Consider the following 24,142-nt stretch of genomic DNA (forward strand, 5'->3'; position numbering starts at 1 on the left):
GTGCGTAAAAACATTCTTGATACTGAAAATATTCTACATCTCTTCTGTTCTCTACAAGAAGCATCACAAAATGCATCACACATCTTTAAATAAACTTCACCAACCTGCTGATGTTGTGAACTAAACTCACCCCAGGGTCAGTGGAATTTCATACGTAGACAAGCAGAAATATGTTTGTTTGCAGAGATCTTGCAGCCAGCAGCAGAGCAGCTTAGCATAAAGACAGAAGGAGTTTTTGTAGGTTGTCCTGCAACCTCACAGTGACAGCAACACTCCAGGAAGCCAGTGCATCCGGCCAAGAAATCTCTCTTCATATTTGGCACAGTTTGGTTTTTCTCATAGATGAAACATATACCATGTTATGTGTTAATCAGTGAGCTATTGAGGAGTTTGGATCTGCAGAAAAAACAAGTCTGTTGTTCCCCTAAACTAAACCAGCAGGCACCCAACAGTAATGTTTGTAGACTGTGCACTTTACAGGTATCAATCCTCTCATCTCACTCTTAAAATTGTGTCCAGGAAGTCCTAATTGTAATGTTATGACACACACTTTAGCACACTGTTGTCCAGCCTCTCAATACTATCTGTGCACGGCCTTGAAAGACAGAGGTGATCTCTCCTCCACTGGGGAATCACAGCAGAAAGACCCTGGTCAGACACACGATATGAGCACCAAAAGTCGCATTATGCCCTCTCATCTCCATACCCAAGGCTCTTGGAGTGATGCATTGATTCAGCCTTCACTACTCCCTTGACTGCACCATGCTAATTCCAACTGCATGAACTCTTTGGAGAAATCCTACCCATAAGGCAGGACACAAAACAGCCACTGAGCCGCTCTGGAAAAATGACAGATTTTAAGCTCACATGCACCAGCATCATTCACCACCACTGTATAGCGTTCTGCCACTGTTAGCAAACAATGAAGAGAAAATTGCCGTAATAACAAGAACGTGTGTATTCGGCTGCTGGTTATTTGAGAATGCCAGTGCCTCATCAGATAATTTTCTGACCCTAGCGGAACAATATCCTGTTAATACGCAGATGACTCGGCCTAGAAGTGAGTGTCCGCGCTCGTAGGAACGGCCAGTGAAAATCTCTGTGTGCTGTGGAGGTCATAGTGAAAACAACAGCAGTGCATTTCCAGGTGTAGCCACGTCCATTGTCTCCTTCCTCATATGGGCATGTTCAGTCTGTGCCTTTGTCCTTGTGTCAGCAGGCAGGACATTCTAAATTATTTTGCTCAGCTGCCTCCCTGAACTCTTGCTACAGCACGTCAATACACACATCATGCAGACACCCGCACATACAGCTACAGGGAGCACAGTTCATGTCCATCACACACTTGAATCCTTGACACATACCAAACCTTGAGGAGAAATTATAGCCAGTGGATCAGATGATTATTTTTGTTGTTGTTCTTGATTTTATGTGGCAATTTGAGATTATGGATTTTGTTAATACAAGCTGTAAGATTAGATGGAGCTGAATTTCAGAAAAAGAGCAACGTTTTTGCAGTAGCTCTCCTGAAGGAAGCATTTTATAGATCAGTTATTTTTATTTTATTACTCTTGTATTGATCAAACACTCGTTGAAAAAAAATGAATGGATGTAAAACAATTGGCAATATCCCCTTTCCCTTCCCACACACACACACACACACACACACACACACACACACACACACACACACACACACACACACACACAGAGTGAAATTGTTCATTTCCCCAGGAATGAGGTTAGGGGTTTACACGGCATGTGACTGGCTGTTTTTTAACCTTCTGCCTACAGACTCTTATGTCATGTGTGATCACTTCAGCAATGTTGCTGGGCATTTATTTTTCTCTGCCATGAAACACTGACTCTGGAGAAACCAGCCGCATGCACTGGAGCATGCATCTTTATGTAACAGTTTTTATTCCCCTGATCACTGGTTCGTGGAGGTATTGACCGGTCTTTATAGTGATTGTTGTTTCACAATAACCACAGCAGCTCAGTAGCAATGGGTGTACCTATACTTATACAAATAAAAATGTGTTGAATACTTCCACTGGTCCTGAAACATAATGGTTTCCCATCTCCAAACGGTGTTTATATTCTCTATCATTACACAACTTACATAAATTCAATTTGGGGATTCTGCTGGAGTAATAGTGTAAACAACATAATTTGCTGAGATGCTGCTCTGTATCTCTGGGCTATCAGAGTCAATGATTCTCATCAGGAAAAGAGATCTTTGAGTACAAATATTAGACTCACATATGCAAGACTGCAGTTGAATGAAAGCAAACAATGAAACATTTAGCTACAAAAGAGCACTGGATATTATGGAATGAAAGATGCTCGAAAAGTGAAAAATTACAGACATGATTTCCCACATTATTTCAAGATGTGTATCCAAGTCCCTGTATAGACTCGGGCTAAAATCCTAATAGGGACAAGCTTGAAGTGAATAGAGCCCACAAGAGGATAAGCTACTAAATCTTGCAATAAAAGCAATGTGATTTACAGTAAATTCCACAAGGCTGACAGTGCCACAGCTGAGGGCATAAACACTCCTTTCAATGCTGCGCCTCAGTTCTGTCTGCTGTGAACTACAATCACACAGGCATGCTGCTCAGCAGCAGTGACTTTGATAAATCACCAGGAAGTCCCACTGTTGGCTTAAAACTAGAACTTGTTCAGTTGCAATTCTGCATTTGTCCCTCTTTAATGTGTATGGAAGTGGCTTTAGCAGTAATCTGTCAGTGATTGATTAGGTGTGGCCAAATCCCCTTTCCGCTCTCCTCTGGTGGCTCACTGTTCAGCTGTGTATTTACAGAAAGATGGCTGTATTAGGAAGAGGCTGCCTTATTTACCTGCAACGTAAACACAGTTACTTCCACTTGGGCGAGTATACACTCAGGATGACCAGCAGTAAAACATGAACAAGGAGTGACATGTTTGGTAGTTACTGAATTCATGCACCAATGAATAATGAAATAGGCTTATAGACCTATGACTGAGCTGCCTTGGGAAGGATCATCATTCCTGCTTGTAACAGCAGAAAAAGATCTTGTTTTATTTCTATACAACACAATCCTTTTCTTCCTATGCGATATAAAATCAGAAATGTAACTGATTTGTATGTAACCATTAAAACATATTTACTTTGTATGTGACTCAAGAGGTTGAAAAAGCAATTTAGCCAGGGTGTTGGATATTGATCACACTTACCAACAAATCCATTTTAATTAAATATTAAGAAAGTGTGCTGCATTGATAGAAACTGAGCAGCAACTGTTTCTCGCTTTTCTTTTGCCATCATTTAAAAAGCACACAAACTAAAAAGGAAGACATGCTTTACTAACACTCATGTGTAATTATTCTTGAAGTATAAAAGCAAGGCTGTGTTATATCTGATGCATTTTGTATTCAGTGAATACTTTAGTTATTTTTAAAAGAAGGTCTGAGTATGAACATCCGTGCATGAATTTTAATGGAGATACTTAAATGGTAATTATTCCACTCAGGCTCAAACGTAGGTAACAAATGGAATTCAATCAGTGTCCGTGCATAATGATGGTCATTAGGAGAAAGAAAATAATAATGACATCCTATCTGCATTAAACCTGCAGACACTTTACACAATGATCCTGCAGCCATTATTGATCTCCATGGAGATAAGCAATTGTCACTTTTCAACATTGTGCCTGAATGTTAAATACAGCTCATTTTGTTTTTCTGCAAACTATTTCAGCCAACACTAAATTTTCATTTAATTTACTTCACTACTTGAAATCCTTGATCTTGGTTCCCATGATTGTAATTTGGGTACATTGTCACAGTGGCCTCTCTAGTTCCCGCTATTTTTTCCGTCCAATTCAAGGTTTCATAAGGCTTGCATAAAATGAACATCACACCTCGATGTGGCTGTTGGATACTTCATGAGCTCTCTCGTGTGTGTTTGATATACAGATATGCTATGTGTAATGCAATGTATACATCACAAAATCCCTGCACACACAGTAAAAATTGTAGCTGCACTATTTTTTTCTCAGTAAAAATGAAGACAAAAGGCATTGTAATTATAAAAATCAAAACTACAAAAAGAGGAAAGTCTTCTACCAGAAATTTCATGTACACTCCAAACAACACTGCATGCAACACAATTAGTTTTCATCTTTGAATAACTCATTTATTAGTTGAAAATTGTAACAGTTGCTTACACATATTGTACAGTAGGCAGCATGTATTGAGTCTTATCCAAGACAGCCACTTGGTTGAATAATTAAATAAGATCTCCAATCAAATGATCCATGATTTGCATGCCTTCTGTTGCCAACTAGCTCCATCTGTTTGGTTTTGAGAGCTCTGACACAGTGGCTCGTGTGAGTGAAACAGCAATAATGTAATTGTGGATGTGACAGATACACCAGATGATGCAGGGACTGTTTGAAAGTCTGGTCCAAGGCATACTGTACAGCATGGTGTCATATGGTCTGCAAGAAAGCATGACAGAAACAGTTTCATAAAGGCTCTCTACTGTCTCCTGATCCTGATTAACTTTAAAGAGCCTCCACTGTGACTGCCTCATTCATTTAAATGCACAATCTTGATGCTGGAACTGTGTTTAAAGCCTCTCTTGAAGCATGCATCACAAAGTTACTGTGTCTTAATTGAATAGCAGGCTTCAGAGCTTGGAGGGTGAAGGACAATAGTAGCGGGGCCAGTTTGGCTGGGTGCCAGTGGACAACGCAGAGTCGGCCTCAGCTCTCAGCAGCCAGCAGAGCCCATGCCGAAGTCCACATCAGGAGAGACAGCCTCTGCTGCTTTGATGGATCTGTCATAGCAGCCAGTGTCTGCTCTCAGCTGGAGTTCAGGTATTCACTACCAATAGCATGCTACTATCGCAGGTTAGGTTCTTAGTCTGGTTTTGCTTGTTTGTCCCCTTTCATAGCACCTCTGATCACTTTCTAGGATCCATTAAATAGTTTAGTTTGTTTTTAGCATCAAAAATCCTAAAGCTTAAGATGTTCTGTCTTATAATGACTTTAAATCTCCACTAACATCTTGTATTTCATTGTCTGCAAGCTGTTGAGGTAACAATTAAACTGAATTTCCACAAACAATAAACAGCATTCAAGACATGGACAAAGATCTAGACACTAAAATAGCCAATAAGACGCGATTTTCTCCAGTTGTGTGCTTTTTATATTGAAGCACATCTGCTTATTAAAACCACTGATGCCAAGGTCATTCAATTAATGTCTCTCCCTTTTTATCAGCTTCAGTAGCTCCACAGTAACTGAGTGCCACTTTGCCCATCACACTGAAGTGCTTTTGTGCCCAAGTAGAAGCCCACTATGATCATTCAGCATGTTCTGTTTTTTATTCTGCCTGATCAAAATGGATTAAAATAATTAAGACATTTAAAATGAAATTATGTTCTTTTCTCTCTTCGGACAAACTGGCCATTATTATGTACGACTGTCATTTATGTCAGTTATAAAACATTTTAATTACTATGTGTCCAATACAGAAACACCGTGTCACTTTTTATTGAACTTCTTCTTTCTTTCTTGTTATTTAACATTTAAATGATTACCTGAATTGCACTTTGTACATGTCCAGCTGTTACTCAATATAGTTGTTATGGCTATAAGTGCAAACAGACTGAAGATGAAACTTAATTTCTTGCTTTCATTTTCAAAATTCATTTTGGTCATGGTTTCTTCTCTTGGATGTTTGAGCTTCTCTACACAGAGTATTGGAGTCTGATACTAGTTAAAGGTGTACCACCAAAGATGTCTGAGACTGCAACTAGTTCAGAAGCTAATCTTGGTCTAGATAGCACCTTAAATAAGTATCATGTAGAAAAACTAAGCCTGCATTACAAATGCACAAATTAGAAGACATCTTGTATTGAAAAGTGAAGCTGCAGGCAATCATTAAATTAAATGTAAATGTCTTTGTTAAAATTTCTTACCAGGTAATTGAACTTACAATAATAGAAGAATTGTGTTAAACACAATTTATCACTCAAAGCAGAATATCTTTATTCGTATTTGAGGATAATACTGACATAATATTGTTAATCTAAGGGTTTTTTCCAGACCCGTAAAAGCACCTGCCAGTGATCACATAGAGTTAGGTCAAAAATATTCATGTGTCAGGTAAAGCACATTTTTCTGTTCACAGAAATTGTGATGATAGATAATTCTGAAGCAGTTCATAATTGGGACCATATTTTTGTGCAGTGTGATTGGAAGTGCGCAGTGGATCGGTGGTTAGCACCATCACCTCTCAGCCAGAAGATCCCTGGTTTGCATCCCAGCTTGGGTCTGTTATCTTTTTGCTTGGAGCTTGCAAGTTCATGCGTGGGTTTTCTCTGAGTACTCCGGCTTCCTCCCACAGTCCAAAAACATGGTGATTCTAAATTGTCTGTCGGTGTGAATGTGAGTGTGCTTGTTTGATTCTCTGTGTAGCCCTGTGATAGACCGGTGACCTGTCCAGGGAGTCACCTGACTTCACCCTAAATCAGCTGGGATAGACTCCAGCCCCTCCATGAAACTAATGAGGACTGAGTGGTGTAGAGATAATGAATAGATGGTGATCAGAAGTCATGTGCTGAACAGTAGAAAAACCTCAACACGTTGTATGAAGAGCAATGAAAACATGGCAATGTACATATAAACATTTCTGTCAGTAGACTCTGATGTAAGGCCATGTTACCGATCCTCAGCCATGGAATTGATAAATGAAATATTATTATAAGCAATTAACATGAAAATAAAACACTGATTGCACAAAAATGTAACGAAAAATAAAAAATTTTCTTTCAGTCTATTTTGTCCTATTTTGGCTACCGACAAAAATGCTTTCTTAAATCTAATAAAGACTCATTAATACAAGTAAAAAACAGACACAGTACGTGGGAAACATAACCATATGTGCCCAGGCTTATTCACAACTGTGCAGTATAGCAGAGACAAATGTGGGAGAAGCAGATGCTTGTGAAACACAGTGCCCGGAGTCGGATTCATTTTGCAAGGCAATGCTTTTCCAAACAGCTCCAAGACTTCCTGATCGGCTGTAATCCCCAGCTTTCACACATAAGTCATTGAGAGCGATGGAGTCCCCTCTGTTTACTCACTCCAAACCAAATGATCTTTCACAAGTAGACCACTTCAGATGTGAAATGGAATTTGCCAGGGTGTTCTATCCCAAGTCTATTTCTCTGTACGCTTTACCAATTCCCAAATAGGGTTCAGTCGCTCACAGATAATGTCTGTGAGGATTGAGCCTGGCTCCTCTGCTGTTTTAATGGCCCTCGGGAAAAGGTATTTGACGGAAGTAAAGAAGTCCTCTTAAGCTCATACGCAGCATTGAATTCCATTTTGTTTTAGTCGCTGTAATGCATTTGTTTATTGGACAGTAGGGGATCTTTCATCTATTGTTTCATTCACGTGCAGTGCTAAAAATTCATAAAGCAAAAAGAGAACAGATATTAAAATTACAGTCAGTGGTTTAATGTAATATACGATGCAATATAAGATATAATTTTCTTCACCACAACAGTAGGTGTTTACTCAGTCACACGCTTACATGTTAGAGTTTAAAGAGCGTAACTGATGGCTTTATCTTTGCAGTGGTGGACAGAGTTACTGCTGTGCTACGTAGTTATGATAAATGGTTGTTTTAGGAGGGCTGCATTTACTTTGTAGAGTCATTATGAGAATATTATGTATGAGAAAACAGTCATTAATATTCATTATAATTGCAAACTACTGAGCTGAATGCTGATGGAGTGTGTTCAGTTGCCAACGCGGCTCTGCTGTTTTCTAGTGCATCTCTGGTGCATTTGAACAGCAATCAATGTAGGTGTTTAAGAAGGTGTCTCTCACATAATCTGATTTTTAGTCAGTCAACCCATGACACTGTTGTGGGAAGTAGAAATTAATATAACTCACAGAACATTACTGTTGTCATTGTATAAAATCAGAAATACTACTTTATCGGTAAACATAACATGCCTCAATCGCTGTGTATTTGACTCACTTTTATAGAATTCAGTGCATTAGCTGCCTTATAGTCTCCAAAGAATACCAGTGTTCCTATTCCAGTTGATAAGGGCTCCAATTGTGTTTGTGTCTGGTAATTGGAGCAATGTTGAAGCGAGGAGCACTGATACATTTCCCAGTCTATGTCTGAATGAGGCTGGCTATGGAAGGGAAAGGTCAGGCCCTGGACTTGCCTTTCTCCCCCAGGGCCCTGAGCAGTAGGGGCCGGAGAACACCACAAACAATTAAACATGTTGCTTCTCAGGGTAGAGCAGCCGGACTCCTGTTGGTTAGAGAAGTTTTTTACCTCAGTGGGTTGTTGTTGGTCACTCTTCAGAGCAATAATCTGCAGGTCTGAGCAATCAATACAGCTACGACAGCTTCAGCCTCCATTAGTGCAGGCATCTCTTGAGTGCCTGTGCATGAGCAGAAGAGCACAGAATAGGCATCAACAAACACGTCCGCACGTACACGCACGCAGATGCGCACACAAACATATATTCAAGCTCATGCACACAGTCCCCCACTCGCTCATGCACACACTTGCACAAAGGATACGACGGCCTACATACAGGCTTCACATATTTGCTTATATTCTGCAATGCAACAATATTTAACACTGTTCCTCTGCTTGTTTAACACATGTGATTGTGGCAGCTTTTCTCGCCTACATCTTTCCAATTTACACATTGTTAATATGCAACAGTAATATAATACCACTGGAATTACACGTTTAGCAGCATAATTAGGAAACATTTAATGAACAGTTCTGCCAATTTGCAACATGTTTATACATATTGTACGGCAACACATATAATTTGATTTTCTACATTGCTCTGCCGCAGTACTATATCAGCCTGTAACAAACAAGTTGTGATTAATGATGTCATCAGCAAGTCCTCCAGAAAGTTTGTATGTTTTATGATGTGACATTGATTCAGTTCAGATTTGCTAAAGTTGAACAACGCAAACACAACCCCTCGATTTTCTCTCCCTGTCATAATTCCTGCCGCTATATGGTTTGTCACTTGAACTTAAAGATATGTTGTCTTAGGGCGCAGGCTGAAATTACTGATGCTGTCATTTTCTTGGGAGGACAGTCTTGTTTTTATAGCTATGTTGAAGCCCAAAGCACTTGGTGTTGGGAAAAATGTGGGTCTTGGTTAAATCACAGAATGATTAAATCTACTTTCTTAATTTTGTTTAACCAAAGCCACCATCTTTCCTCAGCGAAAGCACTTCTGTTTTGACTTGGTCCCCGCTGACAAAGTCCTGGCTTTACCTTAATGGCACTCCTATGATTTCAGCGCAATATAACACTTCCATCACTGAAACTTTGACACAATCCACACAGCAATTATTTTTCCTACAAAATTAATAAATTGCATCTTCTAGGAGAGTGATTGTTTCCTCTTTGGACTCCTGCCTTCAAAAATTATACAAAGAACTAAAACGACCATTTAGAGAGATGCAGAAATACAACGTAAACAGGTTGTGATTAATTACTGAAACAGGTCTCCACAGAAGATAGAACATACAGCTGTCTTTTCCTTTTCACATAAGATAAGAATCTGCTGTATAAATAGCATCAGCTAAACATCCCAAGATTTGCATGACTGTTTTTGTGAGCATACGCACGAAATCAAAAGCATCATGACAGAACCAGTTTAGACAATGTGAGATTAGAGCAGCGCCTTTGCCGTGAGCTCCATAGTCTGTTGTACCGCAGTAGCAGATAACAACAACGCAGCCATCTCAGCTTCTGAGACAGCACTGTATGCGCTGGAGCTGCTCCATCTGTGTGTTCTTGCTCGCTTCTTGCGTTCGCACCTTATTGGACTCAACAAGTGAAACACAACTGGCATATCTCCAACAAGATGTGGCCCCGAGGAAGGCATTGTAACAGTAGCTTTACAATTATGCATACAAAGAGATACTTCGCTGAATGCTTCCTAGTGGAAAGTCATAACATATAGACTGTTTTCTTGTTGTTGTTTTTTTAGATATTGCTTAATGTAAAAACATTAATTGGCTCCCTTGCCTTTTCTGTTTTTGGTAAGAAACCTACCTGACTTAAAAATTCTTAGCATGTAATTCTGTAAAGCCCTGTATAGATAGGGATGACTATTATAGAGGAATGGTTAGAACAAAGAAAGTAGGAAGAAGAGGCCAAACAATCAAATGTCTCAGTGGTAGATTGTCTTAATATGAGGACAATAAAAAACTGTTCAGAGACTCAGTACCTTTTTTTCTTTCTTTTTGTTGACTTTCTTTTGGAACACTGCAAATCCAGCCATTGCAATCGACTACAGAAGAGCAATCCTGTTTGTGAAAAATATAATGGAAAAAAAAAAAAACGCTTCAGAAGAGAGCTGTTTTTCTTTAGCATTCTTATCGTCTATACCTTTATCACTGGACTGACAATACGGTGCTGAATAGCCCCGTGGGAAGGTGGTTCAGGATCTGGATGCATACCACAAAATGACATACTTTTGTAATAGAGAGCAGATAATGATTAACAAAAGGTTCTGAGTAGATTAATCCAAACCAAAAACACTTTACGTATCTGTTTTGCAGAGAGCGGACGTGAGCGCAGCTTCCACAGAAACCTGCTCTGTATTTTATGATAATGTGCCTATTTATCCTTCCTATAGACAGTGAAACTTTAGTGCTAAAGAAACTCAAGGTAAACTGATATCGCTGTACCAAAGAGAGATGAATCATTTGTTTTATTCTTCTCGTGTTTTGCACTGATTGGTATCCCTGTGATTATCTCTTCTTTGCTTTTTATCCAATTTGCGAGACATACTGTACTTTTCATTTTGCCTGCGTGAGGCAAGTTAATGTTTGTCTTGTATTTTTTTTTTTTTTTTTTTTTACGTGGGCTGTGAGCAGTCACAGTTCCCTGCAGGTTCAATTTCTCTTAATTGTTCAGTGACCTTTCTATATACCCTTAGCAATTAGCTGATGAGTTTGTCGGTTCTGCGGGTCAGTATCATTGGGTTGTAATCAACAAAAATACAAGGAGGCTGTTCAGAAGAGGGACCGGCTTCGCATTCGAGGACCCTTACCTTACTATATTTTATTAATTACAAAACAATAATCAAATGAGCTTTGATGAAAGGGAGGCGCATAACAAATGTTACCCTAGATGGAGTATACAAGAAGTACGGGCAGAATCATCAGAATTAACCCTCCATGGAAGATTGTAATCCCTGTAATTACTGGCCGCTGTAAGCGTGTGTAATATCAAATATGCGTCAGTTCATGAGATATTCGTAGATATTCATTAACGTCAGCAGCTGAATCTAATATCTCCCAACAGTCTTGCTGTGAAAACACTTGCTTGCTGCAAAAAGCACACACAAACTTTCCAAAATCTCCACATTAGTCACCACAAGGTTCTTTAATTTTCCTATTAAAGAATTAGCTGATGTGTTCAACTTCCTGGTGACAGTGAATCTCAGTACAAAACACTGCAACACCGGATGAAACACACAACAAAGCCAGAAACACAACATTTTATTTTACACGTTAGCATGACAAGAATTGGTTTGATGCCCTGTTAAACTGCATTTCCAGATACATTTTGAGGGGATCATATTTGCTGTGTGGAGTATATTTAGCTGGACGTTTTTGCTGCTAAATCAGGGTTAGGGATGTGCGTGTAGAAGGAAAAGGATGATCAAGATTCTACGGTCATGTTTGGATTTCTGTCAGGCTGTTCCGTAAATCAGTGACAAACCACTAACATTCATTTTGAACCTACTTTGACTTTGCTGATAATAATTACACATGTAAATTGTAATGACAGCTCATTTGGTTTACTGGAATATATTCTGTTAACTCAGTGATACGTTGTCTGATTTGTTAATGTTCACTGTGAATTTCCCTTTTTTGTATTGTGCTATGTCCAGTGTTGTTGTTGTTGTGCTTTACAGGTCACCATAGTGATCACCGGACATAAAATATTTGATACACCCAACATGTCCAGACAGCATCAGACAGCAGGCTGTTCTCATTACTGTCTAAACCAGCAATTAGGTGTTTGTACAGTGATAGAATTGACCAGCTTTATTCAAATCAAGAGTTTGGCAGCAGAATGTTCGCAATAATGGGCTCCAGATTTCCTGTTTGGGGTTCTGGACACTGAAACATACTGTCACCAGGCACTTGCTTAGTCCTACTTTGAGGTCACCAAAGAAAACAGTTGGGGTCTTGGTCAGCTCATTATTGTGTTACTGTGGAAAAATTTATTTTAACAAGGATGTACAGTCCTGCAAACTGTTGACTGAGCTACTGTAACTGGGCCAATATGCAGCACTGCAGCCACAATGTAACGGCTTAAAAATTCCCTTAAAAGCAAAATAGCACTGCCTGTCCGCAGTAAAGTAGTTCAACATTGTCTTCATTGTGCGTTCTTATATGAGCTACTGGTCAATTAGACGTAGAAGGATGTTTATCATCGTGACACACTGTAATCAAGAACACCCGTCGTTCTCCCACCACCTGAGTTGTGATATTCCTTTAAAGCTGCAATTATCAGAAGATTAACAAGTTCACGCTGCTACGACAGGATGCTGTGAGAATGAGTTTTGGTTCCAAGAGCACTTGGCTGTTTGCCATCGCTGAAGGTGACAGAAATCTTGCCGATCTTGCACGACATTGAAGGGGGATGGATGGAGCTGGCTGGGTGGAGCTTATGAATCTGAAAGTCATTGCTGTTTGGGCTTCCACCCTGCCCTTACTGCCCCAGTCCGCCAGATCAGCTTTACTCAGCAGATTCCTCTCCTGTGGGAAACAGAGGAGAGGCAGTAGACGGCTGAAAGCGGTCTAACCCAACACATGGCTGAAGCCCCCACTGTCCTGATGCTAATTATTGATCAGATGATTAAGGCAGATGAAGAGATTTTTTTTGGAAAGTGAGAGCTGTGATTGTGCATCTCCGAGTTGTCTAGAGAGAACTGCCAAAAGATCAATACTTTCAATCAAGCCAGAGAGCTCTTCTGTCAGTCACTCTGAGTAAGGTGATTACAATTGAGTCTTAAGACAATGAAGAACTTTGCGGGGCTTCCTCAGGCACACTCGGACTCCTCGCAGGGAGTCTAATGAAGTCAGACCTGCTAAATAGGCCTTCGAACCACTTCAGCTAAGATCCTGAGAGACTGGCTCAGGAGCGCTGCTGCCAAATTTGCCAGCTCTCACCTGTGAGCACATACAGTGTGCACACATGAACACACAAAGGCAAGGGGCAGAAAAGCTGCAGCCTGACCACTGATCTCATGACCACTGAAACCTCACATGGAGTCCTTAAACAAATCATTCTTTCCTGAGTGTGAAGTTTGGATTGGGAAGCCACGTGCTGGCCGGAAATAGCAGGAAAAAATGACAGAGTGATGGTTCTTTGTTCTGCAGTCAAATCAAGCACTGCTTTTATTTCCCTATGAATAAGTAGACAAAGATAGTGATGTTGTGCATACTAGTTTAAACATATAGTCACTCACATTAAATTGAACATTACCAGGCAGTGCGAAACATTTTTATTGCATGATATCTGAATCAAATTAAGACTTTTTTTTCCATCCAAAAAAGAAATTAAATGATAATGCAAGATTGACACGTGAAAGATTATAGCTTTGTTTTCCATTCTTTGTGTTTATAATTGATCTTCACCTGTCAGAGAACAACGGAAGGAATTGAGCTGAAAATATCTACTCTATTTAAAGCACTTCTGTAAGAAAAATTCCATAAAGAAAAGTTTCTCAATGCAGTTATTACAATGAAATAGCAATGGCAGGTTGAAAGAAGAGCCCTTCAGCAAAACATGCTATAGCAGAATTCTTTAACATAAGAAGGAGACTCCTACACTTTGACTGCACCATCATGCTGAGCAAAGAGCACTGCAACTGTAGAACAAAGATTCAGTGTTTTAGTGTTGGGGATGTTTCTCTGTCTTTAACAGGCAGCATGTTGCAGCATTCATCCCTCTGTGGCTGACACCAGCCTTTCAGGGAGCAGGTGACTTGTTAGTACTCTAAGCAACAACGGGAACAGATGTGTCCCTGACAGTGGATGGATGGTCAGGGTCCATCTGGTCAGTGCAGCCCTGGACAGGAATGATGAATACAGCTTCATCAGTGAATAGCTGTCATCAATCGCATGGCATGGCGATGGCCGGTGACAGCCGCACGCCAGCCCCGGGCCCCAGGTGTGGTGAGCAGAGAGCTGGCTGGCTCTGGAATGCAGGTCAATCAGGCAAGTCTGAGCCAATGCTACATATTGCAATGTAAAGTATATGCATTACAAAGCAGATGAAGTGCGGCGCTCAGTTGCCACGCAAAGATTCTGCTACTTCTTTGATACATAAGGAGACTGGGTCACAGATTTATTTCACCACAGGGCTGTTACCGAGCCTTCGTGCTAAGGACGAGTACCAGGCGTCTAGACAAGTCATGGCTCTACATTGTCTTCCCCGGCGGTCCCAGATGAAATGTGCTGCATCCTTGTCTGCTTCAGTGCATAGACATGGAGAGGTACTAAAACACTGACCTTGCTCTGGACCATTCTGAATATGTTATGGCTTCTGGTTCCCTTGAACTGTCACAACTTTAAATCGACCACTTCTAATGGTTTCATACACTGTGTGCTGATCATTATGCAGGATGCAGGATAATATCTTACTAGAAATCATACTGTACATCCTTGTTAATGGTTTTAATTCATTTATGTTACAAGAGAAGACAAATGAATAATTGCAGCAAAGCATATCCTATCCTTAATGAGCTAGACAGACTAGGTTGGGTGTGTACTAGGATCTCTGTGTTGTCATTTTAGTGTGTTGTCTGGCTCAATAATGCAATCATTTCTGACTTTAAGTTACAGCAATAACTAGAATCAAAATGACTACAGCACGTATCTGAAAGAGTAATCAAAAATATCCAAACAACAAACTGGCACACACAGTATATAATCTATAATTATAACACACAAGAAAGGAATGACAGAAGACACAGTCGAATATTACAGATGAGAGGAAGATCTTAAACAGATTCCTCTGTACAGCAGGCTGGATGGATGGCAGGGGTTTTTTTCCTCCCTTTTTTTTTGCAGTTACAGATTAATAGTCCTCTTTACACAGCTGTCACTGATGTCATCCAGATCTCAGTGTGAGGATATAAATACCCTGACCATGTGGCACACTATCAAGGAGAGAGCCTAAACACAAGTGCACATATGAATGACCTATTAGAGAGCAGCAAAGTCTAATACATATTTATTGGCACATTTCACCTCCAGTCTTGCTGAACACAAGTCTCAACCATGTGTAATCCTTCCACATCTGCTGATATATAAAGGCTCAATCAATCATTTTTTTTGATGACTGAAATGACAGTGTAGTATATCTAAAACAATACAGACTCAACGTGGTGTTTTAATAATTTTATTTAATTACAGCATTATTACAGAGTTTACAGTATTAAAATTGAAAATTTGTTTCTCTCATGTGTTTCTGAATGATACTGGTGTAGAAAAAACGCACATAAATCACACATTAAAAGAGGTTGTTTACTGGTTTCCACAGGTTTCAGGCTCCTGATCCTGTGTTTTGTGGTTCCATGGCAATTGTGCCTTCAAAGCCATTTTGATTTGAATCATTTTTGGGGTATGTGTGTGTGTTTCAAATGGCGCAAGTTTTATCTATGTATTGGCATTCTAAAACTATTTTTTTCAGGATGATTGCTGCATGTTTGCTGTATTTTGTCCATTGACAAACATTGCTATTTATCCGCTTTACTCTAAGCGGTTTGCTAAAATAAATGCAAACATATTACTGGAAAGCAATTTGACAGAAACCCTATTATCAGGGAAAAAACGAAAGGTTAATTGATGCACTGTCATGTTTTCGGGTATTCAAGCTCAATTTATTTGTACGACAGTGAAGAGGATAGCTTGTCAGTTTTTTTGGTTGTTTTTTTTCCCCATTCCTTTTGCTTGGTTCAGACATTTTCTCTGTGAAGGTGGCACAAGCCGGCAGAGAGCTGGTTTTTGCCCTGTCGTTTCCTCAGCAGGATGTCTTCTGGGAAAATCACCGGGAGGAGAAGGCCATGGGGGGAGGGTCTGACAAAAAAAAAACATACACGCAGGCATTACATCTCCAAAACACGCCGAGGTGTCGCTCGTCTGATGCTGCCTACATGTGATTAAGCCTCTTCCTCTGAACAGGCTAGTCTGATGACCCCGCTGGAGTGTGGAGCCAATATGTTGTATAGCGCTCCTTCTCCCCCCTTCCTCTCGTCTGTTTTTCCCTCCCCTCCGACAGATGCAGCAGATGACCATCTCAACAAGAATCACTTTCATGTTTGAGGCCACACTTTGCTTTGTGATGCTCCCTGAAACTGACATTAATCCACTTTTTCTTCCAAAGACTGACAAGAGCATGGAATGGAGGTGTCACACTTGCAGACAGTGGAGGGGGCAGTTCAGCTTTGACGGCCCCGCTAAAGCACTGCAGCTGCCTGTAACAGTCAGAGCGCTGCAAATTGGAAATCCAGAGGAGATCATCTGTAAAGAACACGTCCACCAGTGGTCTAGGATACAGCCAAGTCAGAGAGGGGAGATGAGAGAAAGTCAGAACGGCAAACAGCCTTGTAATAAAGCCGAATAAAAGCATTCCAGTCATTCTGGTGGAATATAATGACAAATTTATAGATAATTTTCCCTGGAGACACAGTCAAAACAATGCAATGTAGAACAGGTATTGTGTTGTGTCAAGTGTGGCCATTCAGCTGTTTACCAGGAATGTGTCGTTCACATCTTGCTGGTCTTCAAACAAAAACTCCCCATCGCTGTGACGTCTGCTGGGATCTTGAGTTTTACCAGGATCCATGAGTATTTACTGAACGTGTTGAGCAAATTGCATTACTTAAAGGAATTTGACCAGGTCAGATGCAAAGATTGACTACATGTATTAAAGTAATTCTTTTCTTTTGAAGGAACACATTGGCCTCTTAGCAGGACGACTCGTTATGAGTTCATTCAATCACTGTATATTATCTTGGGATTTCTGAGGTTTTTCTCTTACAGTACACACGATACAGCTTGTTGGGTTGATAAAAGGATCAAAAGTGTTGCTTATTCACAGCGCAGCTTGGGAACACACACAATTACATCATGTAATTTAATCGCTTTAATCACTTTATTGCGTGTTAGAATTGTTATTGCTGTAATTAAGACAAAGTGAAAACCTTTAGAAAGTACAAAATTTGTACTAATAACTTCAGAAATAAAAACTATAACTTCAATTTATCATGCATTGGATCATCATATATTTTACAAAATGTACCATTATTGTTATGCTATTATGCTGTTATGCATTATTATGCTATTGATTGATTTTTTTTTCTATTAAATGCTGTTTATTTTAATAGCTCTACAGAAATCTTAAGTCAATTGTAAAGCTGTTCTCTGGTTTGATTCTTCCTGTCTTGTGGAACACCAGCCACAGCGACAGCTTTCCTCTGTGATCTGGGCTGAGATCTTTGCTGTTGGGTAGAATTAGTTGAGTCATTTGGATGCCTTGCTTATCTAATGGTTTGGTGATGGCAGAAGCCTTCAGCCTGCATTAAAGTCGACATCAGCCTACAAGAGAGACTGGCCCGGGAGAGAGGACTACAGTACAAACTAACAATGGCAGCTCCAGTTTTTTTATATTTATAGCGCCCAGCAGGTGTCAGCCACAGCAGTCTCTCTGCCCCCTTTGACACCCCATGGCTGCTGCGCTCCACCGTATGAAAGAAAAGCAAGGGGGAGGGTGGGCAGCTGCCGCCTGGGATTAGGTACCTGAATCCAATCTTGAGGAGCAGTGGGCTCCAGTGGCGTTAAAGTGTTTTCTGGAGAATTTCTCATGTTCCCCACTAGCTGATTATTTCCAGATTTTAGTTCTGCCTCAGCGGAGATGAGCTCCACACAGTTTTGCCAGTCGTGGTTAAGATGTAGCTTGACACTCACTGGCCACACTCAGATGGGTTGTGTAATCCCATTTAGGGAAGCATATCCCACAGGCAAATTATAATTCCGGATATTAGCGTTGGTCAACATGTCTGAGCGCATTAAATGTAAACAATACATTTAAGACATTCTGTAGGTAAATTATGCCTTTGCTTCCGCCGTCAAAAAAAACAAAGGCTTTCCGTTTCACCTCTCTTTGCCTTCGTCTTTCAGTGTCAGCACTGCTCTGTCTACTCTTGCTCATTAACCTTGCTTGTTCTTCCACTTCATAGCCCTGCTAATATGACCCCCCCACCCCCACCACCCCGAACCCTTAGAAGACTCAAAACCCCTTTGAATAACCAAAGGGAAGGAGGTACTTTTTGCAGTGTAACTGCACAACGACTGACTTCCAGCAGAAATCACTTAAAAAATGTGAGCTTTCACTCAACACAGCAGCCTCATATACAAGTGTGTGTTAAATAAGCTGGAACTTCTCATCATTGTATTGACTTTTGAATTATAAGTCAAAAGTAACATTTGTCTGCTTCTCACTTATTCCAGATGTAAATACACTCATTTTGACAATCAGCTGTTTTCTCCTGTTAGTATCAATTTCAGCAAGTTTCTTGATTCTGTGTTTTGAATTAGATCTGCAGTTTTCACATGAGACATTCTGATTTGTCAAAGCATTAAAACCAAAGGTCTAAATATTATTAACAATGCCTTTGTTCTATTTAAGTGTCCCAGTTAACTGTGATAGTGTGACCTTGAGCTTGAATGGACAATACCAAGAGCCTGAAACTGTAGCAGCTTAAAAGAATTCAGTCCTTAATATTTTTATCATTCACACCTTTGTGTTTTCTGCCTTTTCATGTCAGAGTGTCTCCAGTCAAAAGGGCTTTTAAGTGCGTGATGGTGGTGGTGTAGCTTTAACATTTTACATTTGGTTCACAGATTTTCACTATAAAAGATTTAGATTAAGACCAGAATGTTTGATGAAATATGTGCTTTCTTATGTTTTATTCTTACAAGAATACATGTAAAATAGTGAAGTAGTTCACTCAATTTGTTGCTTTTCAGTGTTATCATACTCTGCCAGTGTCACTGTGTAATGTCATAGACAGTGTAGCACAATTCTACGTTAAATGACAGTTAAATAAATACGCTGCAGTATTTTTTAAAAATTCACTGTGCATCTGTTGCTGCTTGATTTTGAGTCACTCTCCCCGATTAAGATGCTTTTTGCAAAAGAAAATGAAATGAAAATATGTTACACAGAGCATATTTTAAGAAAATCACAAGTAGTATGAAAAAGGGTGCTGTCACAACAAAAGCTATTTCCAACACAGCAAAAAAAGGTGTGTTTTTTTTATTCAATACTGTGCATCAAACTACACCATTACTGTAACCATTTAGTAGAAGCAAAAAAAAGCAAATTAACAAATTATTTTTGGATGGAGTTTATGTCTCCATATCTATCTAGCCATTCACATCAAGACATAGATTTTCCTTCACATCTCACTTAGTGTCACATTTTCCCTGATCAGGAACTTTCAATATAATGCTTGTCGCATTATATTGAAAGTCTTCAGCCTTAGTATCCTGCTGCAGCGATGTCCACCCGAGCGTGACTGATGTGAGATTTGCGTTTATCCCTTATTTTTGATTGCAGGACGGTGAGTTTGGTGGTTTCCCAACCTGACGCTGCTTCATATTGTCTCATACCGTTTCTTCTTCCAGGTAACAAACCCAATGTGTCTCTTCACATGACTTGACTTCACATAGATTATGGAATTATAAGCTTTGTGCTTTTGAACACTTTGACACTGTGAATGAGGACACACAGCACGCACCGATTACTCTTCATTAGGAACAAGGTGGGATATTGTGAGCAGAAGATTTTCCAGTGAAATCTGCTCTCAGTGCCGACATTCACGTCAAGTCTCGTTCAAACGGCGCTTTCTAGTTTCGTTCAAACATGGGGGATTAAAAACACAGGGTAAAATGAACGTGCTTGAAATTTAGCAGGAGGGGAAACTCATTAGAACAATACAACTGTGCATTTTCTCGGAACTTTCAGAATCTTTTAAGGTACAAACTAGCAGATGAATAAAAGAGTGGCACCTATAGACAGTCATAGAGTTCTTTGTATTGGGCTCACCAGTTGATTGCCAAGTGATCCCTGAGTAGGTGCAACACATCATTGCTTATGTGCTGGTTACCATAGCAACTGCACAAGCAAGGCTTGGGTGCTGTCATTACAATTAACCCCTTTCATCTTTTTACATTTAGAATATTTCTCGTCATGTAATAAAGACACAGCCCCCTCACCCCTTGCATTTATTGTCATGTCTTGTATTTTTGTCTATGGTGAAGTAAACATATGAAGAGCTTATTTGCAAAAACAGGTAAATCTGTTTGATAAATATTCATTAATAATAATAATGGATTAGATTTATATAGCGCTTTTCTGGCCACTCAAAGCGCTTCACAATGGATCCATTATTCATTCACTCACACATTCTCACTCTGGTGGTGGTAAGCTACATTTGTAGCCACAGCTGCCCTGGGGCAGACTGACGGAAGCGTGGCTGCCAATCTGCGCCTACGGCCCCTCCGACCACCACCAACATTCACACACATTCATACACCAGTGTGAGAGCAGCACTGGAGGCAAGATGGGTAAAGTGTCTTGCCCAAGGACACAACAGCACATGACTAGGCGAGAGCGGGAATCACACCGCCAACCATTCGATCATTGGACTCTACCACCTGAGCCACAGCCGCCCTGTTATTGTTTACTTGAGATAATATCAATCAAACTAAAGTTGAGTGGATTTGACTCATCAGAAAAATACATGACAAAATAGAGAAAAAATAAATTATTAGTGTTATTATTATTATCTCAAGTAAACAATAAAAAATGAATTTTCTGAAAATTTATAAAACGGAGTTACCTGTTTTTGCAAATGAACTCTTCATATGTACTTACTGCTGCTGCTGAAAGACCTCTCAATTGAAATGTAAGATTTGAATTATCATTTGACAGCTGACAGAACTAAAACTTGTGAGATTGCAGCTTGAAATGTGTTGCGTTTGCCGGGTGCAAGTGAAAGGAGAATGACAAACATTTTATATGTGATTCCTTTGACAATGAACAGCAACATTGCTGATGATCTGAAGATCATAATTATTGTTAATATTAAACTTAATTTCAGTGACATCTTGGAGTCATTGCTGGAACAAAATCAAAACCTCGTACCCTGAGTGTAGTGTTAGTTTCAGCCATCTGCTATCACAGTAAAACAAACAGAAATTGGCACAAACTATTTAAATATCACTTTTACCAGGACTGCTTGAATCTGATTATGACAACAGAGGTTTTCATGTGGTAAAATACTGACAAAGAGCAGCGATGAAAAAAACATTTATTATATTTCACCCTGTTCACCAAGCTTTTCTTTCTGTACTGTATCTAGCCAGAACACTGTGTAAGCCTTCAAACACCTAAAATTGCAGTGGCTCAAACCATGAACTTAGCATAGAAAATAGTGTAGACCAGCTCTAAAAAAGAAAAACAGCCATCACCACTATGGGCATGACTCTTGATGGCACGTCACAATAACAAAGTCGTTGCAAAAATAGGCATTTGAATATCCGTTTTAAGAGGATGTGCTCCTCATCTTTCTCCTAGGTAAATCTTGCAACTTAAAGGTGCAATAGGCAAAACAAATAATTATATTAAATAAAAATAAATTTAGTGAATTAAAAAAAACAAAACAGGAGAATTGGAAAATATATAGTCTGCAGCTCCTCCCTTTCTGTTCTCTATTCCATGCCCTTCCCACCAGACGAGCAAAATGCTGACGCTAGAAGTCAAGATTTATTTGTGGCTTCACACAAAATTCAAACCTTATCAGTAAAAGTCCCCCATCTAACTTTTTACACGACCACATGTAACTCTCATTCTGGGCTTCATTGCTATTTCTATTCCCTGACTCCCCGTTTAGGTTACATGTAAAGGCCTGTCTTTGGCTGATCATTTAAGTCGCCATTCTTCCTCCCTTTCCACTATTTGCAGTTTTCTTCACCATGATACACAACAACAAAAGCTCTTGACAGCAACTCACCCCGCTGAAAATTAAACCAAAACTGAAAGGTTTGCAGAGGATTTGTGAGGATTCGTACAGTCGGGCATTTCTGCAAGTTCTGCTTTTTTTTTTTTTTTAATTACAGTGCTTATCATCTCGCATGCAAATGCTTCACCACAACCCATTCTTTTTTGCGGGAACACCAAACTGCGATTGACTTAAAGAAATGTAAACAAGACAGAAGTTTTTATTTTCCCTATGGCAGAATGATAGTGTGGTGCAGCCAGACCATTTTGTATCACAGAATAGATTGGCAAAGCAAAACTAATATTCTCTCACCTGAACCAGGCAAAGCCCTGTGATTGACTAAGCTCTAATGTCACAGTTCAAATTTTATTAAGTATAAAAAAGGAAGCAAAAAACAGCCAAAAGTGTATGTCACTCTCTGACCACTTGAATTATGATATGCTGAAAGGCCAGCATGGAATTCTAGCCCAGTGTTGCTACAGACATACTGCCTACTCCAGCTTTAAGTCACAGTATTGTTGTTTTGTCTCACCGCTGCCGATTAATTCAATTACTGCTCAGTAATCTGGCCAAATGCAGCAACAAAGAGGATAAGCTTTCTTTTGTGCACAGCAGAGCAGCATGACTAGCAGTCCACTGTCTAGATAAAAGAACTACAACCTGAATCTGAATCAGCTTTGCAGAGCATTACAGCGAGTTTTATCCCAGTGTTTAGCTGTCCTGCTGCAGCTACTGTTTAGTTCATATTCATTGCACACATTGTTTTTTGGCTGCAGGCAGATGTTGTTACCAACAAGCTAGTGAACATAGCGGAGCATTTACAGTGGCTCGAGGAACTGTCGGAGACCGCAAACAGAACTACAAGACACAATATCTGAGTCGCATTGATCAGGTGGCATGAAGCATGACTCCAGTTAAACAATAATGCTTCTCCATAACTGCCAGACATTGAGATTTTCAAGCGACTTCACTGTATCAAATGCAAAGGTGAGACTGTTGTGTCCAACCAAAAAATAATACTTACTGCAAGTGAAACAACAGACTATTGCATTTAAATTAAAATATAATGCACAGCTTAATATCACAATATAACATTACAAGAATCTAGTAAAGACGTTTTAAAGACACAATTAATTTTAATGTATTAACAGCACAACCGGCCTGCACTATACGCAACAAATAAGTATTGTTTTATTTTTCAGATGTGTAGATGTGCACACTTTGATTTTCAAATAGATTTTGATGTAATTTTGTCTTTAATTATCTGTATGTAGTATATTTTTACACTTATATGGTCACTGGTGAACTCAAACTGACAGCAAAACTGCACCTGTAAGATTACCTGCAGGCTGAGGAAAGCTTTCTAATGTGTAACCATTGTTATTGTTTCATAACATAAGTTTTCTTCTTTAAAATGTGCAGTTAAATGACTTGGGTGAGTGATGACAAACAAACATAATTAGTAGATGCTGATTCGAGAAAGATACGGTGGAGAAAATCTTGGCGATATAGATGACTGAGTTACAAACCGTCGAAAAACAAAAAATGAGAGGTTATTTGATTTTTGTTTTAAAATACTAAAATTAAAATTGAAATATGAGGCGTTTTTCATTTTCATGATCATAAAGGGATATACGAAATATTAAAAATGCTTTTATTTTCATTTTATATTTAGAATAACAAAAAATAAATAAAAACAGTAAGACACAGAAACGAAAAAAGGTCAGTTTTTGTTTTTTTTTCATTTTCTGAGACCAGAAGTGGTCATCAGGAAGTGTGGAGCCAAACGACAACAAGATTCTCAGAGGGCGGAGCCAGAGAGCAGTGATTGGTCAGACTGACTGAGACTGTCTGAGGACGCCGCCGCGCCTCGGCCCAGCCGGCAGCCTGTCTGTGGGTGTTTGAGCGCTGAGAGGTTTGTGGATGCATGTGAACATGTCTGTGTTGAAACTGCAGCTTTTAACTTTGTGACTTCCACTAAAAAAAATG

Source organism: Acanthochromis polyacanthus, chromosome 14 (assembly GCF_021347895.1).
Source record: "Acanthochromis polyacanthus isolate Apoly-LR-REF ecotype Palm Island chromosome 14, KAUST_Apoly_ChrSc, whole genome shotgun sequence".
Taxonomy (NCBI): domain Eukaryota; kingdom Metazoa; phylum Chordata; class Actinopteri; family Pomacentridae; genus Acanthochromis; species Acanthochromis polyacanthus.